The 25,588-nt window shown below is 48.8% G+C and overlaps 1 pseudogene; it reads left to right on the top strand.

Moving 5' to 3' along the window:
* Positions 1–5,553: 5,553 nt before the first annotated feature.
* LOC135393999 (uncharacterized) lies at positions 5,554–9,371 on the top strand (annotated as a pseudogene).
* Positions 9,372–25,588: the final 16,217 nt, after the last annotated feature.

Below are 25,588 nucleotides of genomic sequence, written 5' to 3'. Positions count from 1 at the left end.
AAATTACACGTGAGCCCCAAATCACGCATCCTTTACACGTGGAAAGCTCACTGGTACGTCTCCTATACGGTGCGAATGCTTGTTCTCTCCAACTGGAAAAGTCGCCGGTCTATACAACATGAAATACCTTGGACAAAATAGGGTCTTGTTTGGTTAAGCTTGCAATGTGTCTTGGTGTGAGTGGTTCACACTCCACTGATTCCAGCATCGAAATGTCACCAGTACAAGTGTCCTCATTAGCTGTGCTTGGAAGCGGAAGACGACTCAACGCGTCTGCGTTCTGATGCCGATGTCCCGGACGATATACCAGTGTATAATCGTAAGCGCTTAACAAGAGACACCAGCGCAGCATCCGAGGCGATAGTACTGCTGGTATGTGTTTTTCTTGACTGAAGATACCAAATAGCGGTGGTTTGTGATCTGTGACCACGGTTATATGTCTACCAGCCACGAAGTGATGAAAGTGCTTCATACCAAATACCACCGCTAAGCCTACCTTGTCTAGCTGCGCGTAGTTCTGCTCGGCTTTGCTGAGTGTCCGTTAGGCGAACGCCACTGGAACCTCCAAGTCGTTCTGTGTCACTGCGAGAGGACTGCGCCTATGCCGTATGGTGAGGCGTCACAAGCCAGCAAAACTCGCCGGGTACCGTCGAAATGTGCCAATACTGGTGCTGCAGCTAGCAACTGCTTGAGCTTGTCGATAGCGTCTTGTTCTTGGGACCCCAAAACCATGGTGTGTCCTTGTGTAGCAACCGAAACAAGGGTCTGCGACGGGTGCTCGGTCCTTTAGAAAACGGTTGTAAAAGCTCAGCAATCCTGAGAAGGACTGCAGCTCTTTCTTGTTCCTTGGGTTGGGTGCCTGAAGGATAGCTTTGACCTTGGCTTGTGTAGGTTTGATGCCAGCTGCGCTGATATGATACCCAAGGTACTCAAATTCTTAGACGCCGAAAAGGCATTCATTTCTCTAGACGAACCTTGAGCCCTGCATCAGTCAAGCGCTTAAGCACAGAGCGCAGACGCTTGTTATGCTCGTCGAGAGTACTGCCAGAAATGAGAATGTCGTCGAGGTACGCCCCGACACCTTCTAACCCTGCCAGAAGGCTGTCCAGGTATTTCTGGAATACCAGAGGCGAGACAGATACACCAAAAGGCAACCGTGTGACACGAAATAGGCCACGTGGCGTGTTCACCGTGAGTAGCTCGGAGGATGCGTCGTCCACTCGTAACTGCTGATACGCTTGCTGAAGGTCGATCTTGGAAAAGATCCTGCCTCCTTGAACCAGAGCCAGCATATCATCTATTGTGGGAAGCGGATACGCTGCCTTCGCTACAGTTTGGTTCACTTGCTACGGTAGTCTCCGCATAGACGTAAGCTGCCGTTCTGCTTCCGTACTGTTACTAGCGGCGTAGCCCATGTCAAAGAAGAAACGGGTTTCAGAATGTCTTGCTCTTTTAACTTGTCTAACTCTTTCTCGACTGCTGTCCTCAATGCCAGTGGCACTGTGCGGGACTTCAAGAACCTAGGGACTGCGTGTGGCTGCAGCTCGATGTGTATAGGATCGCCTACATGACCTGAAATACTGCCATTAAAAAGGGTGCTGAACTGATCGAGTAGTGGTTTGCACTGTGACTCCGTGACTCGGTGAATGGCAGACAGTGAAATTCCAAGTGGCTCAAACCAGTTTCGACCTAGTAGGCTTGTTCCAGTTCCCGCGACGATCTACAAATCGAGTTGAGCTGCTGAGTTGCTTCCTGTGTAGCTGAACGGTGACTCGTGCTTTGCCCCTGACTTGAAGCGGTGTGCCGGTCCACGTCCATGTCCTCGATTTCAATGCTTTCAGTAGACGTGGTCTGTTGCTGTCCCACTGCTGGTTGAAGGTGTCCTCACTCATTATTGAAAATGATGCACCGGAATCGACTTCGAAGCAGCAAGGGCGTTCGTTAACCGTAACCCATACGGTTAAGCTCTCAGTCGATTGGCTTCATGGAGTTGACCGTGAATAAGCTATTCCACGAATCTGCTTCGTCGGCATTTACATTATTCGCTTGTTGACGTCCAGATGAGCGCTTGCCGGAAGCCTGCTTCTTTTTCTTCGTCATGCATGCTTTTTCAACATGCCCCAGTTTCTTGCAGAACTGGCATATGTGGAATTTCGATGAGGGCAGCTTTTCTGGTTGTGCGCACCGTCACAACGGTAGCACTTTTTGGACGGCTTAGGGAGCTTATTCTTCTTTGGGCTTCTGGTTGCTGAAGTTTGAAGTACTTTGTTTTCTTCGCTGCTGCGCATGCTTGCCTGTTGTGAAACCGTGGATTCCATGGCTTTCGCGGTGTCAACCGCCATTTGGAATATGATATTCCTTTAGGAGAGTAGACGCTGCTGCACGTGCACGTCCCTCAGACCACAGATGAATCTGTCTCGTAGCCTCACTTCCAAGCGCAAAATTGTTTTCGCCGAAGCCGGAACAGCGGTCGTCGGAGCCTGTGAGACCGTTGCTTGTGACGGTGAAGCGATCGCTGAAGTCCTTGTTGCAGTTTGGGTCGCTGGGGAATCACCGTGCGCCGTGGCAGGCGATCCTGTGGTTGGGACAAGTGGTAGCGACAATGGAACGGCAACATTGCCGAAATTGCAGTCTTTAGCTAGAGCTCTCAAAGCGTCCACATATTCAGAGATTGTCTCTTGAGGAAGTTGATCCCTTTTGTGAAAACGCCAGCGTTCTAGCAGTTCAGAAGGACCTGTTTCAAAATGGCTGCTCAGACGTTCGATTATGTCGTCATACGAAGCTTGCGCCGGTGTGAGCGGATGCAGCAAGTCTCGCACCGTGTCGCAGGTCTGTTCGCCGCAAAACGTGAACAACAGAGCACTTTTCTTAGCCGCGTCCTGTACGTTATTCGCCTCGAAGAGAAATTCTAGGCGTTCACGCCACGAGTTCCAACTGGAGCCTGGTACGAATTCAGGAAGCCTAGCCTGATTCATCTTCTAGTGTTCGTGGAGTCCGTACTTCCCTCGTCGCCAGTAATATAACTTCCCATTTATTCAGTTAGAGACAAAACTCAGTACAGCTTAGCGAAAGCCAGCCACATGCTTCGGCCAAGCTTCGCTTCGAACAGAACAGTGCGCGAGCGCAAATACTTCGTTGTCGTCCTCCTTGTCCGGTCTATCTCAGCCTTTGACAACCACAATCCGTGTTCGCGACATCTTAACGCCGCCATCAGCCATAGGTTCGTCATTGGCATCGAGTGAAGACGTTCACCCGAACCTGGCACGGAACACGGCACCCATCACGGCCTTAAGCGGCATTGTTGCCTTACCGAAGCTTAAGCTTGACATCTTCGATGGGGAGCTTTCTAGCTGGCAAGGTTTCTGGGACCAGTTCCGAGCCAGTATCCATGACAACTCTAGGCTCTCCAACGTTAGCAAAATGAAGTATCTGGACTCACTTGTCTCCGGACCACCTGCAAGAGCAATTGGAGGTTTGACTATCACGGATGAAAATGATATGACGGCTGTCGATACATTGCAGACCAGATTCGGACGAAACGATCTGCTGATAAATGCCGACCTCGACTCCTTATTCGATCTCAAGCCTGTCAGGGCCACCGATGACGTTGAGGCCTTGCGCGAATAGCTCGAGGCTGTCACTGTTCGCATACGCAACTTGCAAAGCTTGGACGTACCTATGGAGCAGTACGCGATCGCCATCCACAGGTCCATCATATGCAAGATTCTTCAGGAGCTTGAATTAGAATACTATAGGCAAAAGGGAACAAGTTCAACAAAAGGGAATATTACAGTCAAAAGGGAACAGGTTCAACTGCTGCTGGAACCGCTGCTGAAGCCACCAGTGAGGCTGCTGGATCTCCTGAAAGACAAGCTCGCTTGACTGCTCTTTTGATATTTATTGACACCGGACGTGGACCAGACCGTACAGGAAGTGGATCAGGGCTTAATAAGTTATCAACGGGGTTATTCCAGGCTCAGGCCAGCGTTGCAAGCTTCTGCAGCTTCCTTGACACCGGTCATAGTTGAACCTTGTGTGTCTCTGTAAATCCAAGCGCCATCCACTAGAAGGTTGTAACGCCACCCTCCCTGCTGAACAAATAAGGCGTGTATTGCGACAAGATGGCCGTTGCGTTCTCTGTGGCAAGAGATATCACCTAGGAAGAGAGTGCCGTGCCTGTTGGAAGTTGCGCTGTCAGCGCTGCAACAGACGTCACTTAACTCAGCTCTGCACAGGCTCACTTACTGCGCTTCAGCATGCTCCACTCACGGCTATTGCTGCAGTTGCCGATGACGTCGTTACTTCCCCGTCTTCATGGGCTTCAAGGATTCAGCCCTCCGCAGGGGTCCTTCTTCAGACCGCTAAAGTATGGCTCGAGGGACCGAACGGCCGGAGGCAGCTCGTACGTACAATGCTAGATGGAAGCAGTCAACGCAGTTTCATCCGCGAAGATGTCTCCACGAGCTTCGAATGCACCCCTCTCCGCGCCGAAGAACTGTTCGTCCACACAGTCGGCAACATCACCTACGCACGAAGCAGTTACCGTTCCGCCAGAGTTGTACTAAGCTGCCAGTTCTCCTCCTGTCGTGTCAGCATAGACGCAGTTGAATTTGGTCCGATCTGCGCGGATACTTTGCCAGTCCTTTCCCCTGATATGACTCAGCACATGAAGGGCATGGATCTCCAGTTCGCTGATGAACCATCGTCCAGCCCCGTAGAGATATCTCTGCTCATTGGGTCGGATTATTACAGGCGGATCGTCACATGGAACACAGTTCGATTTTCTGAACGTCTGGTGGCCGCTGAGACAACCTTTGGTTGAACGATTCAGGGTGACAGTTATGCTCATCATTTACATCCACGAAACATCGCAGTCATGCATATCGGTTACCAAGCAGAGGAGAGGCTCGATAACATCGATTCCCACCTTCAAGCATTTTGGGAGCTGCAGCATCTCGGCATCACGGACCACAATTAGAAATGCTCCAGGGACGACCATCCTGTCCTACAAGGATTCAGATCAACTACTAAGTTGGTTGACGGCCACTATGTCGTCCGCCTTCCCTGGGATACTCAGAAGCGCGACGCATTAGCCGAAAACAAAGCCTTGACATCTCAGCGATTGTAGTCTACGACGCAGAAATTGCTTCCGGATCCTGCACTGATGCAGGAATATGACGACACGATACGGCAATACCTCATACTTGACCACGCGGAGCGTGTCCATGACTCTGAGGCCGCTGTGCCTGGACCGCTCCATTACATTCCTCACCATGCTGTAATTCGGGGAGACCGCGGCGTTTCGACGTTTCATCGAGAGCGGCTGGCTGCTTGTCTCTCAACGAAACACTTCATGCCGGACCAGACCTAAATCCAGACGTCTTAGCATTGCTGCTTCAGTTTCTGGCTCCTCGGATCACGCTCATTGCAGACGTGGAGAAGGCGTTCCTGCAGATTCTACTGCACCCACGCGATAGGGATTCTTTGCGTTTTCTATGATACGAGACTACTCCCAAAGGGAATGAGACTTTGCCACCGACAGACAGTTGGAGAATGACGCGAGTTCCCTTTGGAGCGAAGTCTAGCCCTTTTCGGCAGGCTGCGACTATCAGGCGTCATTTACAGTCCCAGGCCCCTCGGTACCCTCAGACTGCACTCTTGCTTGCCAGCCACTTCTATGCGGATGACTTGGTTGTGGGAGTCGACAATCTCGAAGAAGCGAAGACTCTCTACCGTGAATCTAGAGGCATTTTTCAAAAAGCAGACATGAAGCTGGTAAAATGGGTCAGTAACGACATCACGATGCGCAGCATATTCGAGGTTGAAGGCAGGGCCAATGGGGCCTCTACGCAATTGAAGAAGGTCCTTGGACTCAGCTGGGACATAGACGCAGACGAAATTCGGTGCTCGCTGAGGTCTCTTCTTGAGTTTTTGGATACCCGGACAGACACAAAGCGCTATGTGCTTCAGGCGGTATCACGAGTATATGACACTCTGGGATGCATTGCGCCGTTCGTCGTAACAGCGAAGATTTTGCTCCAACGTATATGTATAGAGGCTAGAAGGGGTTCTCCTAGTGTTATGAGCGGGAGCCTTCGCAAGCGTGGGCGGAGAAACCGGTTTGGATGACTGGAGTAGGTGGCGCTGCCGCTACTAGGCGTGTTGGTCGGAATGGCGTGCGCCGTATGCTTGTGCTGTGTTTACCTTGCCACGCGGTTTCATCGTTGACGTTTGAGACGTTGCAGAGCCCTTTGTCCATGCAGCAATGCCTGTAAAGAAAGGTAGGACGTGCTTCGTACCTTTGTGCAAAGGGGGATACAAGTCGTGCACGGAGAAAGTCTCCTTGTTCCGTGCTCCAACCGAACATAATCGTCTGCAAGAGTGGGCGCGAAATATCAAACGAGACGACAGGGTTCTGGACGAAACCTGTGTCGTATGTTCCCGTCACTTTGATGAGCGCTTCATACAGCGAACTTTTAAGCATGTGATAAACGGTGAAGTCGTCGAGGTGGACCGTGAGCGGCCAGCTCTCACGGAGGACGCTGTCCCTACAATATTTCCCGATGCACCTTCGTACCTGACAAAGCCTCTTCCGAAGAAGCGCAAAGAAAGGAATATTGCGGAAAGTGATGCCCCTCCGCTGAAACGTCGGGCTGTGAACAGACCAGGCAGTGACAACGACTTTGGAGATATTACGGAATGTGTCGTGGAAGGACCAACACGGCAGACTCAACAACCGTTTAGTGATGTCCTGCCACCTTCAGCATGCTGTAGCAAAATCAATCTGACGAATGACCCTGATGTGGTGTGTTTCGGGTGGCACGCTACTGGCGAGTCGCTAATGCCGATGAAGCCCTTGCGGCATTGAGGAAGACTGATGAACTGCTGCTTTGTCCAGGTTCTGATGTTAGCCCGACGACAAACCACTGTGAGGTACAGTTTGCGAAGAACTGCAGTGTGATAACATCCGACGGAAAGCCGTGCCTCAGGTGCAAGTACACTAAGAAGCTACGGCAAAACCGCATGTATAGGCTCAAGAAACAAGGTGGAACAACATTCAATCCTCGTCACTCTAGAAAGAACCTTCAGTTGTTTCGGGCAAAGCGAAAGCTTGCAAAAGCACAGAAGACCATTGAAGAACTACGGAGCACTACAGAGTCTATTTCAAGCAGTGTACTAGAGGAAAAAATCAAGGGCCTCCCACCAAAGCAGCGCCTTGCTGTGAAGACGTGCTTCGAAGCAGCCTCTAGAAAATCAAGCCGTGGCATGATCTGCTGCTTGAATGCATACTAATGCGAATGAAAAGCCCTCAGCTATATGAGCACGTGAGACGGCATAAAATTATTGCTCTGCCAAGCAAGTCATGTTTGGAGAAACATATGCGATGTCTTAAGAGTACCTTTGCTTCAATGCAAGTGTCTTCACGGCTCTCAAAGAAAAGACACAACATATGGAGGCATACGACCTTCATGGTGGACTCGTGTTTGGTGAAATCAAGCTGTCTGAGAACATAGCTGTGTCATTACATGGGCAACTCAGCGGCTTCGATGATCTTGGACCATTTACTGACGACGCCGACAAGAGTTCACTCAGCGACCATGGCCTTGTGATAATGATCCAGCCATTTCAGGGTAATTGCCTTTTTTTAGAACTTAAGTGCTGCATTTGCACTCAATATTTACAATGATAATTATTGCTTTCAGGAAAGTGGACAGAAATCCTTGGCGTGTTCGCTTCCAAGGGCAACGTAAAAGCGCCTGTGCTGTCAAAAATACTACTGGAGGCCACCATACTAGCGGAGAGGTCTGGGTTGTTCGTTGACTTTTGGACAGGTGACGGCGCACCATGGAACCGCAGTATGTGGAAGCTATTTGGAATTAAAGGTAGCTTTATTTCAAGCGTCAAAATGAGCAACTTTACCTTTTCTGCTGGGCGTATTTTACTTATTCGACTTTCTCATTTGTGTAGCTACATCCAAGGAAATAACCTGCAAAGTTCCCCATCCCGTCGACAAAGACAGGAGGCTGCACTTTATTTCCGATTTCCCGCACTTGGTAAAGTGCGTGCGAAATGCGTTTGTCACGAAAGGTCTACAGATTCCAGCTGGGCATGCGCACGTCCATGCCATCAAGGAGGCGTGGAAACAGGACAAGGACTCGCTGACACTGAAAGTGATGCCCCGCATTACGCTAGCCCATTTACAACCAAACTCTTTTGAGAAAATGAGAGTTAACTTAGCATATCAGCTATTTAGCGAGGAAGTGCTCAAAGGGCTTTTCTTTTACAAAAACAACCTCGAACGAGCATTTCAAACTGTTCAACCCACCGAGAAGTTTGTGCAGGCCATGGAGAAGCTAATTTACGTGATGTCATCTAGGATCCCATCTAAAGGACTCCGTGCCCAGTCAGGAAGTGCGCAGTTCCTGGAGGAGTTTATTGTCTTCTTGAAAGAGTGGGAAGGCTACGCTGCCCAAACTGGCGGTGGGTTCCTGAGTCCTGCAACTGCTGTTGGGTTGCGAGTAACCATTCAGAGCACACTCTCCCTATTGAACTACCTGACATCTTCGTTGGGGTACAGATATTTGTTGACTGCAAATCTCAGTCGAGACAGGATTGGGAATATGTTTGGAATTGTGCGACAATCCTTTGGCTGTAATGACCACCCATCCCGAGAGCAATTTTTGGTCATCATTAGCAACCTCACCTTCTACAGTCTTGCAAGGCCGCCGAAGAATGGGAATTCTCCTGCTGAGCTCATAACTGCACTTCTGCAGCCGTCTACAACCCACAATGAAAAGGTTGCTCACATATCGCAGCTCATCGATGACCTACTCACTGAAGGCAATTTGTCGCGAGCTGAAGTGGTGCTCACACAGCATACGAACCTTCTGGAACACCAGAGCTGCACTGAGAAGAGAAGCGACAGCAGACTTATATTCTACATAGCTGGCTACGTTGTCCGGAGATCTATGAAGAAGATGCCATGCGTGGAATGTGCGTCGTCTTTGACCACTCTGCCTTTGCAAGCAGAGCCTAACACCAACGCATCACTGACGAAGCAGTTTGACCATGGTGGCCTGCTATACCCATCTGAGTCTGTTGCAGAGCTTGTTGGGAACCTTGAAGATGCATTCACGGTATATTTTAGCCGGAACAACTTGGAGACTGAGAGCCTGATTTCCTCTTTGACGTTTCTGAGACGCCACAGTATTCATGAAGTCGGGTGCGAGACGCATGGTCGTGAACTGACAACAAGTATAATTAAATTCTATGTTTTGACTCGCTTTCACTTCTATGCAAAAGCACTCAACAAAGATCAAAGCTCAGCTCGCGAAAAGCGCAAACTGCTGAAAATGCGGCGATGTCAGTAGAACGTGAGTGCAATAAAGAATTCTTGACTCCGGGGCGAGAGTTTCTTTCTTACACTAATGTGGAATATATACTTTCTGGACGTGACAATTGTGTTTCTCAAGCAAAAATAAAAAATAAAAATAAAAGCGCGACAGAGAAAACACTGATAGGAGCCATAGAAGCGGAACGGCGCCGTACATCCGCGGCTCATCGCCGCGCGCCAGCTCGCAGCAGCGCCACCTATCATGATCATCGCGAAGGATTTCTCCTTGGACGCTCCGGTCGGGACACTAGGAGAACCCTTCTAGCCTCTATAGTATATGGTTAGCGCAAGTTCAGTGGGACGAACACTTACCCACCGATCTTATGATCATATGGCTGACGTGGTGTCAAGATGTTTCCCTCCTTTCCAGGATCTCCAATCGTCGAACGCTGATGACCTTGACCTCGGCTGACTTTGCTTCGTCATGTATTCTGCATGTCTTCTGCGACGCTAGTCTTCAGGCTTATGGCGCGGTGGTCTATTTGGTAATGGAGTATACAATGATGGCTCCAACGAGTCAAATTTTGAGTTGGCGAAGACGAGGGTGGCCCCCGTAAAACCACTGTCGTTACCTAGGCTCGAGTGGATGGGTGCACTCCTCGCTTCCCGGCTGCTGAAATTCGTTTCCGCTACGCTGCCTTTCTCAAGCTTAGAAGCCTTCCTGTGGACAGACTCCCTGATCATTGCACTGGGTACAGGGATCTTCGACCGATTGGAAACCTTTCGAACAAAATGAAGTGTCGGAGATCCAGCCAACTACGCAGACTCACAAGTGGAAATATTGTCCAGGTATTCACAATCCTGCAGATCTCCTTACCAGATGAGGGATATCCAGTCATCGCCTCCTCGAAAGCGCTTGTTGGTGGCACGGCCCATCATGGCTGTGCGACCGTGGAAATTGGCCACCAGCTTCACAGGAATCTGAAGACTTACTTCACGACGTGCACGTAGAGGCTAAGCCTCGCAGTGTCTGCGAGGCCTGCAGGCGCTGGAGCCCCCCTTATTGCACCTGAACGCTTCAGCTCGTTCGTGACTCTCCTGCGAGTTACGGCGTGGATACGCTGGTTCCTGTTCAACTGTAGGCATTCTAATCAGAAACGGGGTTAGCTGACGTCGGGCGAAGTCATATCGGCTGAAAAATGCTGGATCGCAACCGCTCAACGAGAGCCTTTCGGGCGTCAACCAGTAGAGCACAAATCGCTTCTGAACGTCACAACATTCCGGCACGAAGACGGTATACTTCGGCTTAAAATCCGTCTTCAATGCAGCGAATTCTCCCAGTCTGTTCGGGATCCTATCATCGTTCCTGCAGATCACGCATCTACTGCTTTACTCGTTCGCGGAACGCATCTGCGACAGTTGCACGCTGGGGTGCAAGAAACTCTAGCCGAGCTACGTGAAGGCTACTGGGTCATTCGCGGCCGCCAAGTAGTGAAGATGAATGCCGTGTTTGCCGCCGAATGAAAGTTCAAGCCTGCACCGAACCCCCGGCCTTTTTGCCTCGAGACCGTATTCTGCCGGCTCCTCCTTTCGAAGTGACCGGCACCGACTACGCTGGACCACTCTATTACAGATATTCCCATGACACCTGAAGTAAATGCTACCTACTGATCTTCACCTGCGCCGTCACTAGGGCAGCTCACTTGGAGCTCACCCTTTCCATGTCTCACAGTATCACATCCTGGTCATCATTTCTTTATAATGCTCTTCAGGTTTCCCTACAATTTATTGCTACATTGATATCTTTGCGCGTCACCGGCCTTCTATGTTAAATTGACGGGAGCGAAGTTCTTGAATTCTCACATAGCAAGCGTCATCGTGAAGGCAGTCTTATAGTATCCCATCGCGGTGGTAATTAGTAGTCGTAATTATAAGAAATCCATTTGTACTTGTAAACCAGGAAAGTGTCATAACATGTCATAAATCACGCAGTCTTATATTATCCCATTGGAGTGCAAGAAGCATACTAGTCGTCTTTATAAAAATTCATTTGAAGCTGCGAACATGAAACAGTCATAACATGGCATTCGTGTAGGTACTCTCATACTATTCCTGGCCGGATCCAGCCTACCAGCGCTTCACGCTCAGAGCTCTTTCGACCTTTCTGGAGACAATCGGACTTCAATCCTTATTGTGAAGAGGCTCATTATTTCAATCCCCACATCAGCACCAGCAATGGGGTAGAGTATCGCTTCTGGCCATGAAACTCCCCATTCATCATCTTAAAATAAAGTTGTTGCTGTTGTATTCCATTGAAGTGCACACCGTAGTCGTAGTCACTGAAAGATCATTTGTAGCTGTAAACCCGGAAATTGTCATAAGTCATATATTAAGGAGGTAGTCTTATAATATCTCTTTGTTGTGGCAAAGAATAGTTGTATGCATGAAAATCAATTTGTAGCTACAAACGAGGAAATAGCCATGGCAGGTCATAAACCATTCAAGTACCTTAAATTATCCCATGATAGTTCCAATCGTAGTGATAATCATAAAAAATCAATTTATTGTTTAAACACGGGTTGAGTACAACTTTTGTATTACGTTCATAATAAATTTTCTCTTAAGAACAACGAAATGGCCATAACAGGTTATTGATCATGCAGGTGCTCTCATACTATCGCATAGTAGTGCATTTACCAGTGACAGTCAATTTATAGCTGCAAACGAGGAAATAGTCATAACTCGTCATAAACATTGCAGGGAGTCCCACATTACCCCATAGTAGTGCATGGGGAGGAGGCAGTCCTAAAAATTAAATTTATATAGCCAGAAACAAGGAAATAGTCATAACAGGTCATAAAGCATGCAGGTAGTCCCATACCATGCCATTGTGGTGCATAGAGTAGTCATAGATATAAAAAGTCAATTTATAGGCCTAAACAAGGGAGCAGTCATATCAGGTCATAAATCATGCAGGTAGTCCCATACCATCCCATATAGTAGTGCATAGAGAAGGTGTAGTCATAAAATTTCAATACATGACATGAAACGAAGAAATAGTCAAAACAGGTCATAAATCACGCACGTAGTCCCATACTGTCAGATAGTAGTGCATTGAACAGTGGTAGTCACAAAAAAGTCAGTTTATAGCGATAAACAAGGAAATAGTCATATCAGGTCATAAATCATGCGGGTAGTCCCATAGTAGTGCATAGAGTAGGCATAATCACATAACAGTCAATTTATAGCCATAAACAAAGAAATATTCATATCAGGTCATAAATCATGCAGGTAGTCCCATACTATCACATAGTAGTGCATTGAGTAGTGATAGTCACAAAAGGTCAGTGTATGGCTGTAAACGAGGAAATAGTCGAAAGAGGTAGTAAATCATTCAGGTAGTTCCACACTGTCGCATCGTAGTGAAAAGAGTAATGAAAAGATAACCCGAAAATTTAGGATTAAATTCCACGGCATAAGGATTGAAATTGGTAGCACAATGACTAAATTTAACAGAAGAAGGATTAAATCCCACGGTATAAGGATTAAAAGTGGCGGCATAAGGATTAAATCCAGCGAAACAAGGATTAAAAGTGGCGGCATGAGGATTATATTCCGCGGTATAAGAATTAAATACGACGGGAAAACCTGTAATATGTGAGAATGATATACTGAAGTGTGTGGGATTCCGTTCATCCAAATCCCACTTGGGGTCCAGCTCAACCAGTCTCCTACCGAAACCACAGCACCGAGAGACACAGACACAAATCAATCAACACCTCCTTTACTGTGCCACAGACTGTTAACTTACAATCTAGCCAGAAGGAAACTCCCTCGTCGCATCTGCCGCTCAGACTAGAAAAAGAGATCCTCCCCATCGCGCTCGCTCCTTATCAACCCTCGCTGATAAGCGTGCTCAGCGCCCCCTCTTTTTGTCTTCCACACTTCCCCCCGCAAAAAAAAAAAAAGAAAAAAAAACTAGATGTCTGGTGAGTCCAGAATGGCATCGTCGGCAGAAATCCTGCGAGCATCGGCCAATAGTTGTGGTTGGTATCTGCGCAGAAGAGCGATTGCTGCCGCAACATCTTCTGGGCCCTAGGCTGTCGGTGCCGGGTTTCCGTGCATTAGTCTACTCTGGTGCAGGGCTCCTGCTCGATGGGATGCTGGGTGGATTTCGGGGACCCAGCATACTTGATAGAGTCTAGCAAGCTCCTCAGGGGTATGGGAGGCAGGGGGCTCAGTAGGATGTCTTTCCTGCAAGGTGTAACCACGAAATGGCTCTGGAGTCGAATCCAAGGGATCTCCTTGAAGGGGTCGGGACTGGTCCCTCCATCGTCTTCTGGAGACGTAAGAGACTGTGAGGACGTCTACCAGCACCGTCCAAGTGGCGACATGGTGTTGTTCGGTCCTTCCGCTCTGGGAACTGGTCGTCGAACGTGGTGGCGGGCGTTCCGTGCCGGGTGTACGTCCCCGACCTCGGGGCGGGTGACACGGCTGAAAGGGCCGTCCGGCTTGTCTCCCTCATGTCCTGCAGAGAGAAAAGAGGAAGGGTTATCTCGGCTGCTTACGTGGGCGAAGGTTATAACGGGTAATCCCGGGAACCCCGCCTTGGGCAGTAGTCTCTTCGGGGGATGGTTGACCGGCCCTAGGTGGACTTGAGGGAGAGCGGACTTGCGATGCTACATCGTGGTCCTCCTCCCACCTGCCGTTGTCCGAGATGCGCTGGCTGAAGGTCTTGAGGTCTTGCGACTATCTGCCAAGGTTTCTGGCTAACAATCGGTTGCAGCAAGCCGGGAGGCTGCCCCCCACGTGGCTTAGACTTCTGACATATCGGACAGCTGCGTTTATACCGCAAAACATCCTGTCTCATGCCTGGCCAGGTCGCGATACGACACAACTTAGAATACGTCTTGCTGCCGTTACCGTGACCTGACAATGCAGAATCATGGAAGTATTTGAGGAATGACTTACGTAGCTTCCTTGGAACTACGATCCGAAAGGGGCTATCACTAACCTCCTCGTCGTCTGTATGGGGAATGTACCGGACCAGGAGGCCATCCTCGCTCAGCTGATAGGACTCGTACCTCTCCTCAGCGTCTTCCGTGCCTTCCAGGTTTGCCGTTTCCAGCCACCTTGACACACGCTGACAAAGGCCGTCGGTCCTCTGCGCTTCCAGGATGTCGTTCCTGCTTACAATCTGTCCCCACGAGAGCTCCTCCTCCGTGAAGGTCTGGTTAACCGCTGCCACAAGCTGCTGCGGAATAACGACGTCCTCAAGGTGCAACGGTGCTCGAGATAGCGCGTCTGCCGCCCTATTTGAGTTTCTCTTCCGGTATTCCACCGAGAAGTCATATCGCTGCAACGTTAAACTCCAACGTGCGAGCCGTCCGGCTGGGTTTTTTAACCGCTTTAACCAGGACAGTGCCTCATAGTCGGTTTGAATAGCGAATTTCGCACCATCTAAATACATGTCGAACTTATGAAGTGCGAACATGATTGCTAGGCACTCCTTCTTCGTCACGCTATAATTGCGTTCGGGAGGCGTCAGCATACGGCTTGCAAACGCCACGGGCTGGAGTTCACCGTGATGCTCTTGTAACAAGACTGCACGGAGGCCGTAATCGCTCGCATCTGTTTGAAGTACAAATGGGCGATTCAGGTCCGGGAGATACAAGCGGGTAGTTTCCGTAATCGCTTTAGCGAGAGAGGTAAACGCCTGTTCCTGCGCTTGACCCCACGCCCATCGTGCTCCCTTCCGCAAAAGCCAAGTTTGCGGTTGCGTTAGGTCTGCGCATCGCGGTATGAACTGTCTATAAAATCCAATCATACCCAGGAAGCGCTGCGAGCTTTTAACATCCGTCGGGCGGGGGTACTCAAGGATAGCATTTAGCTTGTCCTCGTTCGGCCTGACCGTGCCGGACTCCACCTTGAACCCGAGGAGATCGATGCTGTTGGTAGCCAACTGCACTTTCCGGGGATTGATAGTCAATCCTGCAGTCTGCATGCGTCCTAACACAACTTTCAAATGAGAAAGGTGTTCCTGGAATGTACGTGAAAAAATTACTACGTCATCCATGTACGCCATAGCGAAATTGTATTTCGCATCACCAAGCACCTCGTCCATCACTCGCTGAAAACTAGCGGGAGAATTAGACAGTCCAAAGGGCAGTCGGACAAAATCAAATAATCCCTTGTGACAGGTAAATGCTGTTTTCTCAACATCATCCGGTGCTCTCGGAATCTACAGGAATCCTCTACTGTAGTCCAAAGTTGTGAACACGTGGGCGGATCCCAACGAATACATGATCGAGTCTATCGAGGGAAAAGGGTATGAATCTCTTACCGTCACCTCGTTCAGTCGGCGCAAATCCTCGCACAACCTTGCGGTTCCATCCTTTTTCGGCGCAAGAACCACCGGAAAGGCCCAAGGGCTGCGAGAAGGTCTCACAGCACCGGTCTCGATCATTTCATCCAGGAGCTTGCGCTTATGCACACTCAAAGGCCGAGGATTACATCGCAAGGGCCTTGCGTCGCCGGTTTCTATCCGGTGCTCCAATGCATAGGTTAGACCTGGTCTCTCTGTGAACATACAGGAGAATGGCCGCAATGCTTTAGCGAGCATGCGTCGCTGGTCTGGGCTTCCTGGAAATCGTTTCAGGGCGTTCTCCAAAACAGCGGGTACGACCGTCGCTGTTAGGTGTTCTGCTCCGGAAAATAGCTCAATGGACGTAGATTGTCCAGCTCCCGGATCCTGAGTCTCCTCACCAGTCCGGTTCTGCTCCGTTTTCGGCGTCGTCCACTCCATGAAGGGGTAGAAGGTAGTACCGCTTGCATGCTGGTAGCCTCCGTGACGTAAGTCCAGGACGAGTCCCATCCGGATAATGAAGTCGCGTCCCAGGATCATCGGTCCCGCCAATCCGGGTAGGTAGATAAAACGTTGTCTGAGACGTTGTCCATCGACGGTCAAGGTGAGACGTACTGCTCCTCCGGCTGGTACCACTGCATCTGATGCAAACCTGAGGCACATCCTGGTTGTCCGTACGGAAATGTTCCGCTCCCGGCACCAATCGTGGATGGTGTCACCTATCAGGGATACAGCTGATCCAGTGTGCACCAAAGCTGCAACGTCCTTACTCAGAACGCGCGCCACGATAAACGGTCCGATGTTACATATGTCATCTGCGAGCGGGACCGAGGCCACTACGTTATCAGACAAGATAGCATGGTTAGAATTCGCTTGCTTCTTATCGACATTTTCAACAGCCGATGACGGAACTGAGTCATTCCCAATTACCGCCGCCGGCGTCCCGGGTTTCCCTGCGGAGGTTGTCTGGGGGTGGTAGTGGTCTGATGCGGGCAGTTACGACTAAAATGACCGCGTTCGCCGCAACAGTAACAACGGGGTTGTGTTCCTGCGTTATTACTTGCCCTAGAGTCGCGCCTGTCCTGCCGCGGTGCATGACGTGCATCACCGACTTCGCGCTCGCACGGCTCTGCTCGTGCCGGCCTCGCACGGTTCCTTTGCTCGTATGCAAAGGGATCCAAAGAACGGTAAACTGGCCCGGTGGACGAACCGCCGTGTGTTCCAACAGTGCCGCGGGGGTTTAATTCCGCGTCTAGCGACTGTCTCGGCCCGTTCCATGCGCAGCTAGGCTCCAGTGTTTGTTCCGGCCTAGGCGGTGGGCGGTACTGCAATTCCGCCAATAAATCTGCTTGGATGGCACGGGCTTCTTTAGCAAGGTCACCTAGCGAAGTAAAGCTTCGCCCCCGCAATTATAAGGCTTAAAACGAGGGTGGCATTGGCGAATAGCACGGGCCACCTTCTCGCTTTCCGTCGCGAGCGGTTCAGCTCTGCGGTACAGCTCTTGGATTGCCCGGGTATATTCCAACAGGCTCTCCTCTGCGTGCTGCGTTCGAGTTATGAGTTCCTCACGCATACGCATTGCATAATCCGGGGTCAAAAATTCCTCCCGAAACAGCCGCTGAAATTCGGTCATAGACGGAAATGCGGGTTGAGACCGGCGTCACACAGCAGCTGAGCTTACCAATGCAGCGGGTAGTATCCGGCGCAGGACGGCTTCGTCGGTTGCTCCAAAGGCTGTCTGGTAAGCCTCCAGGTCCGCAAGAAAATCTTCGACGGACTTGGCGTCGCTGTAGCCCGAAAATGTCGGTATCGTCAGGTTCAGGCGTAGAGTGGGGTCCGAGGACGGCTGGGCGGCGGACGTGCTACTGGGGAGCTGCTGCGACAATAAAGCGCAGAGAGCTGTCATCTGCCGAAGCAGGTCCTCCGCTATTGGCGGGTCGTCCTCGTAGACGGGCTCGAGAGGAGGCCTCTTGGGCGGCATGGCCAGCAAATGCACACCTCCGAACTACAAATAAACAGCAAAAGCGACAGCGAGCGAAGGGCACGGGCGACAAATGCTATGAACAACACTACACATGCAGTAGCTGTCAGTGCCTCCCGGGCGTGCGGCGAGACTGGTCGGGCCCCATGTTGGGCGCCAATTTGTGGGGTTCCGTTCACCCAAATCTCACTTGGGGTCGAGCTCAACCAGTCTCCTACCGAAACCACAGCACCGAGAGACACAGACACAAATCAATGAACACCTCCTTTACTGTGGCACAGAATGTTAACTTACATTCTAGCCAGAAGGAAAAAGCGCTCCACTCCCTCCTCAAGTGTATAAATACATTAAGGAAATAGGAACAACTTTCCTCCGCTCTTGTTTGAACATGTGCACCATTACCAAAATAATAGTGCGCAAGTCTGGAGCTGCCTAATGTACGCGCTCGGGTCACAAAAGCGTTATTAGGCAATTAAAAGGAAAGTATCCACGTCTAATATATACACGACGGGATGCACACTGCTGTTTGTGAACGGACTGGTTCGCGAAAGCGCCTTTATAATGCGAAGTGGAGCAACACGGGAAGCCATAATAATGTGGCGTAAGTTATCATGCACGTCATTTTGTTTATATTTATTTATTTATATTGTCGTATGTCGTATACGCGCCGTACATCCCAATCTCACAGCATAGCAATTGAGCTATCAAACAAAAACCATCAGTTGAATAATAAACGGAGTAATATTAATATAAACTCGTTCAAAGACTGGTACACGACGCTGGACCCAAAACTTTTGCCGCCGACGCCGCGTATCGCGGTCACGAGGCCATCACAACGCCGTGGATAGCCGCCACCGAGAGCGTCTGTCCTGTCGCCCGAAGCGCCACCACAGCCTTGCAGAAGGGCGCTCTATTTCGCATCGCCATCCCATGACTCCCGCTGTCTCCTACCATGCTCCCTGAAGGAGTAAGGACGTCATCCGCGGAATGCGACAGCTGCGGCCCCTAGTGGTGTACCCAAGTGGACTTATCAGGAGTCCCTTCCCTCCTGTTAGAAACTTCCAAAAACCCAAAAACTTCTCGACTGGATCAGTTAGTAGCACTGAAGGCACACTCACGCACTTTTTCCTCGCTTTTTCTATCCGTAATGCTTCATGATATAATAATATACCGCCCTTATTACTCTTATATAAAATTTTGGTCTCGTGGAAATTAACTACACACCCTTGACAGCTTTTTAGATGTTCGACCAAGTTGCCATACCCCCTGTTAATCGAATATCGATATTCCTTTAACCGAACATTAATGCGCCGGGAAGTTTGCCCTATATATTCACGCCCGCAGCAAAACGAAGTAAGATAAACAACCCCAACAGTCAGTCTCCGTCAGGACAAAAAAGGACAAAGCGAAGGCGGAGCTTCTGCGGTAACGTAGACAACCCTTTCATCATTCCAAGTATATTAAATGTAAATAAATTATCCCCTTTTTTTTCCTTCCCGTACCTTCGTAGTCTGTGTTTCATTTTTCATTTCAGCTACATACATTCACGGTCGACCGAACCCCATTCACCAAGTATAAATACATATATATGTGTGTATATCGCTCGCTGAGCGACCCCTGGTTTGCCAATTCCGAACGATGTGCAGCTACCCAGAGCTAACGAGCCGCAAACACGGCGAAACACGTGTCCTCTGGTGCTGTCGCATCGTTCCATGAGTATCTCTTTTCCCTGCGTGTAGCCATAGAAGACATCTTAATCTGTAATTTTCAATTTCAAATACGTCTAGTGTCATTTACTTCTTTCTTTAATGGCTTTTTCCCTCATTATATATATATATATAAAGTAGTAATGACCTCAAACCCATTCGTTGTGGTTTCAGCACGAATTATTGCAACAAATAACAGATGAAAGGACTGACGGCGTGATCTCGGCTCCGTATCCCGAGACGCCGACGAGGACGCTTCCGCTGTGTCGAGGTTGGACACGAGTTTGAGGGCGGCGCTAGTGTCGAGCGCGTTTGGTGCAATGCTCGGGAACTGGAACCCCAGCTCAAATAGCTCCGCGAACTCGGGTCTGAGATGAGCGTCGTTGGTGCAACGAGAAGTCACTGTCGGTACTCTGAAGAGTAGCTGATCTAGGGACTCCATATATGACTGCGGGGACACTGCTCTTCTAAGCTCTCCAGACTGGGGTATCAGGAGTTACCCAGAAAGTAGGCCCGGGTTTCCTTGTACTTTTGCAACCCCCCCCCCCCCCACCGCCGCCGCATTACATCCTGTAGTGTCAAACTTGGGCTGTATGACCCCAGTCATGCAGATCATCGTACCATGCATTCGTCCAAAATCATTTGAAAGTGACTGTTCAATGCATATATTGCACGCATATACCAGCAAAAATGCGGTAGGGCACGCAAACTCAATGTGGATCATCAAGAAGCATTTGCACCAAACTCAATCAAGCGAGGTATTCTGCTTTTTTCGTCTAAGGTTTTCACCGTTGGTTTCTAGGTATTCATTCAGCTTCGTGAGACCAAGGTGTTAGTCTTTTTTCTTTGTCGGACGTGTGATTATGCATCTTAATGTTGAAAAGCCATTCATAATGAATCTGTATTCTACTGTACTGTGTTCTAACGCAATAACATGTACAAATAAAACGGGAAAGTTGTGCAGATATGTCACCATTGTGCCACGATTCCTTCTGTGTCTAAGCAAAATTCCGTAAGGTGGGACTTTCAACAGGCATACCCCCTTGAAAGCTTGCGACCCCCCCCCCCCCAGCAGTGAATTTCTGGGGAAATCACTGGTCAGGAGAACCGCCGGTTCACCCACTAACAGTAATGGTGACGAGGGTAACGTACATACGGTCGTCCCCTTGTTGGGCAGAGAGTACCGGTCATTGTCACTTTAGGGAAATGTCATATTAACTAACAACAAGATTTACATGCGAAGGCCGGGGATGTCGTATTAATGAATCTCACATTAACGAAGTTTGACTGTACGTCTTTTTACCAAATATTCAGCCGCCAATTGCACACTGAGGTGGTCCTGCAAAAAATGTGAAAGAAATTGCGTCTGATAGTGTGCCCCTTGAATATCTGTTGTACACAGTTTCACAGCAATACTTTTTGTTTTCGCAGCGATTTTTTTTTTAACTTGACCACACCTGCACTCATCCGGCTGTGCCCCGCAAGGATGCTTCACCTCACGACGGATCGCCGACGCTCACGACAGCCTCCAGACAAATACGGGAGCGGTCCAACCCGAACCGGCACCGGTGACCGGTTTCGGAGAGTGTTAGAACAATACTCTTCGTGTGTCGTAATTTAAATAAGTGCAGTGAATAGTTTACGATGTCGAATGCCTTGGAAAAGTGTGCAAAATGCCTAATGTACGATAGTTTTAAGTCGTTATTCTTTATTAGTTTTTTTCTTTTAGTGTAAGTAAGGCTATGACCGCAGAGTGTTTTTGTGGGAATACGGTACTAACAATCATTATTAGATAAGATAAGATATTTATTTTTCCTTGTGCTCACCAACAAAGTAATTCTCTTATCCATTATTAATTCCATTGTTCCTTACACACTTCTGCTGCCAAAACTTTTGTTCGCGCTTCGTTTTGGAGAGCTGCTAAGTGATGTGTTCACATTTTCGCGTGTCATCAAACAAGGTAATCATTTGCTTTGTAAGAAACATTGCACCTCGTAATATCGCTGAGAATATATTCGTTATTTCGACAACCCCGGAAAAATCACGCGTGTGATAGATACCGTTTAACTAATGCTTCCAAAACTGGATGCGTGAAACTTTCTTCGACGTCAAATTTTTGTGACATTAGTTGGCCCTCAGGTGGGCAAAAGCAATCCACAGACCGACCGCTGTGGCGTCGCTCATGATCTCAGTTGTTTCGCGACGTAAACCCCAATCATTATTATTAGTTGGCCCGAATACACATTCGCGTTTCATTCATTGAACAACTAAGGCTAGTTTGCGCATCTGACGTCACACTTTTGCGGTGGCGCTGAAGTCAGCAGATCGTCTGCTTGGGGCCGGTCACGAACGAAGGAAGGAGAGAAGTGGCCCTGTTGTTCTGAGAAGTGAAGCCGAGAATTGGGGCCACTCCAGTGACATCACCGCTCGCCTTCCGGTTTCAGTTGCATACATCTCTATGGGAGCCCCCAACGCATAGTTTCGGAATACTTGGAGAGGTGTGGTGGTAGCGCGCCGAAGTAGCCCCGAAGGTGGCGTATGCAGAGCGACCTCATTGGGCTATTCAGGTAACGTGACCCTCACATGGCTCCCAAGAAGCTACAGCTCACCTCCTATCCTCACGTCACTTGCCCCACGCTGCTCTCTTCTATCGAAGAGCCGCTGGGGCGCCTCCATTTCTCCTTTCCACCATCGGGCCGGCAAAACAGCAATCAATCGGATTGATTGGAGTGATCATTTCCATACAAAGTGAGCACGCCGCAAATCCATGTATCCTTCGGGTACACAACTAAATGGGGAAAGGGTGGCGGAATCACTTTTCATCAGTTTCCGCGCAACGCAGAACGAAGAAATCATTTGATTCTCAACCGTTTTGTGTGTGTGTTTGAATTGTTTTGGTCAGTTAAAGCACGGTCTCTTGATAACTTGTAAACAATCAAGGGACCGTGGTTAAACGGAAAGATTCCCTGGCATCGTCTTTGCGAGATTCTCTCAGGATATCTGTGTACCCATAAACTGCGCTAACATGAATCGGTTCACGGTAGCAAATTCGTGCTGTTTCCGCTCGCCTAAAGTGAAGTAATTGTGTGCTTAAAGTGACTTTAGGCTTGCACAGTATCAGCAGCGAACTAGTTCGACGAAAATATTTGGTAAATTACAATACTACAGCGATCGGCGCATATTTTGTGGCTGGGCTGTCCAGTTGTCAATGTCGCACTTAGGGAAACCATTCGCACACTGCGTTCAGCTTGTTTTGCCCACACCAACACCATGCATGCGCAGATGCCGCGTCTTGTTTGTGTGCAGTAAAGTGCTCTGTACAGAGTGTTTATACGTTGCAGATTTTTTTTCCCAAAAAGAGCTATGGAAATGACAAGAATTATCCGAGGCAAAGCTCAAACACGTCCGACACGAAAACGTTCCAACGACCAGAACCAATGAAATCAACCAACCCAGGAAAGGAGTGCTGAGGAGGGTCCAGGTTCGAATCCTGGTTTCAGCACTCTTTGCCTGGGTTGTTTGATTTCAAGTCGTTGGAGCTATACACAGATGCCGTCTTCGCCGCCCTCGGCGTTTCTGTTCCGGAAAGCGGTTGGTATGGCCAGCAGATCAGCATCGTGGAATGCTTATGTTTAAGAAATGCTTATGTGGCGTTAGAAAATAAAAAGAAAAAGATTTCTCAGGTATCCCTGTAGGATTTGAACCCATGAGAGGTAGTATGGCACCAACGAAATAGCGCCCTCACGCCCTAAGGGGTCACGTGGCAGTCCTCCCTTTGATTCCCTAGAACACTACCAACTCTCCCTAGTTTTTCGTCGGCCACCGATTCGGAGCAACTCCAGGTGGTCGCGGTTGGCGGTGTCGGCCGACTCGGACCAACTCCAAAGTTTGCTATACACTCTTAAAAATGAGCTTCACCACATAGCACACTCCGAGCCAACCATTATCTCGAATGGTATCGTTATCTCACCTGATTTCTTGAAAACGGGAGGCGTACGCCATTTTTGTGACAATTATGAACATCATAATTGTCACAAAAAAAGGCGTACGCCTCCCGTTTTCAACAAATCAGGGCAGATAACGATATCATTCGAGATAATGGTTGGCTAGGAGCGTGCTATGCGGTGAAGTTCATTTTTAGGAGTGTAGTAGGTGGAGAAAGTTGGCGCGTGTGAACGCAGCCTTAGGAGACCCCACCTTCACCTTCCACGAACAAGCCAACAAAAGGTATCGCAACTGGGTGATAACCCGTTGCATTTGTCTTCCAGTTGAGCCCTTCTGACTGAGAGGAATGCCGAACTTCCCTGTCTCTTCTTGTCACCGCATCGAGCAGGCACGATTGGCACTCGATAGTGATGCGGCAATTTTTGCAAAGGCCGATCAGCGTGGCAGCGTGCTTAAACCCATACACGCTTGTTGCTGGATGATCCAGGCTTACAAGGAAGCAGATTCACGGGACGCCGACGTTTGCGCGGGATTCATGAAGGCTGGACCACTGTCTTCATTAGCGAACAGTGAACACGGTGTAATAACGTAAAAAACACTGCATACATAAGTTGCCTCAGCGTCCTGGGTCAAATTTATTACATACTTCGTTCGCGTATTTTTCCATCGTTGGTCCGAATATTTCGCGGAACTTTAAATTCGTGTAGAAAAGAGCGCTCGCGAATTTCGCGAACATTACTACTTATACTATACTTAGTTATGAGTTTTAGCTAATTACTAATTCTGTACTTAGTTACACTCTCCGACACACTTTTAAACAGCGATTTAGAACAGGTGGTGGTGGTGATGGTGAAAGGGTTCGCCCAGTCCAGTGTATGCCAAAGGGAGTCTGGCCATTAATGGGACCTGCCCATGCTGGAGCTCCACCCACTTTTTTATCTCTCTGGCCAATCACGAGTAAAAAAAAAGTTCGCTATTCATCCCAGGCTATCCAAGCTATACGGGGTGTCTTTTTTTAGGTGATACAGATTTTTCATCGAAAAACTATAAGGGCTATAGACATGATGTTTCCACTTCTATCATCTCTGGGCCGGCGGACGTTCTTGGCCATATGTTGCTCAACCGTCAAATCACTAATTATCTAAAAATCGTTAATTAACTTTTGTAATTGTAAAAGCTACGAGGTTGTCCCAATGAGAACGTCTGTTCCTTTCGGTCACCTGATATCGTAGCCTTTTTCAGAACAAAAATCCGTTCGGTAGATCGTCTGCAAAAATACGTGAAGCAACACCTTTTTTTTTTCTTTATTTTGTTCATTGCGCATCTTCGGAGACCCGTTTTTCCTTCACCCCCAATGTGAGAGGGGAAAAGAGCAGACTGTCACCTCTCGCGTCCTGGAAAAAGATTAACAGAAAAAGCAGCCCAAGATAAGGGGCAGTTCCGATAGCGTCGCCCGATACATGTGTTTTTGTTTTGTTTCCGCAAGTTGAAGCTCATCTTCAACGCATGAGGCTCCTTCACCATCTCGCATTAATTGGGGGTGAAGGAAAGGCGCGTCTCGGAAGGTGCGCAATGAAGAAAAAAAAGAAAAAAATGGTGTTCCTTCACGAGTTTTTTGCGGACGATCTACCGAACGGATTTTTGTTCTGAAAACGGCTACGATACCAGGTCACCGAAAGGAACTGATGTTCTCATTGGGACAACTTCGTATCTTATATAATTAAAAAGCTAATTAACGATTTTTAGGTAATTAGTGATTTGGCGGTTGAGCAACATATGGCCAAGAACGTCCGCCGGCCCAGAGATGATAGAAGTGAAAACAGGATGTCTATAGCCCTTATAGTTTTTTTTTATGAAAAATCTGTATCGCCTAAAAAAAGACATCCTGTATATTGCCTGTACTCACTGGGTGCCGACATTTTCGGGAAACTGGATTGGATTAGATTGAATAGGATATTCCTTGACGACAAACAAATATAATGGATTTTGCGTCCACTTTTAAATGCGCCATCTGGGTGGAGAGGAGCATGTCGGGAAGACGCAGAAGGGCAGAACACGTGGGGCAGAAGTAGCAGAAGTGCTTGCTAGCAGAACTGATTGGTCGGCAGAGCCGCTTGTTGGAACAGACTGCCGCTATTATACGTATTTTAACTATGAAACATGACAAGATTGAATCAAGAACGGGCAAAGGTGTGTATATGAATAAAAGTATGTCATAAAATGCAAATTTTTGGCCATCCATAGCGTTTTTCTTGCTA

This window comes from Ornithodoros turicata, chromosome 1, assembly GCF_037126465.1.
Source record: "Ornithodoros turicata isolate Travis chromosome 1, ASM3712646v1, whole genome shotgun sequence".
In the NCBI taxonomy this organism is placed as follows: domain Eukaryota; kingdom Metazoa; phylum Arthropoda; class Arachnida; order Ixodida; family Argasidae; genus Ornithodoros; species Ornithodoros turicata.
The sequence above is the reverse complement of the archived record's forward strand: the minus strand, read 5'-3'. Positions and strand labels throughout refer to the sequence as shown.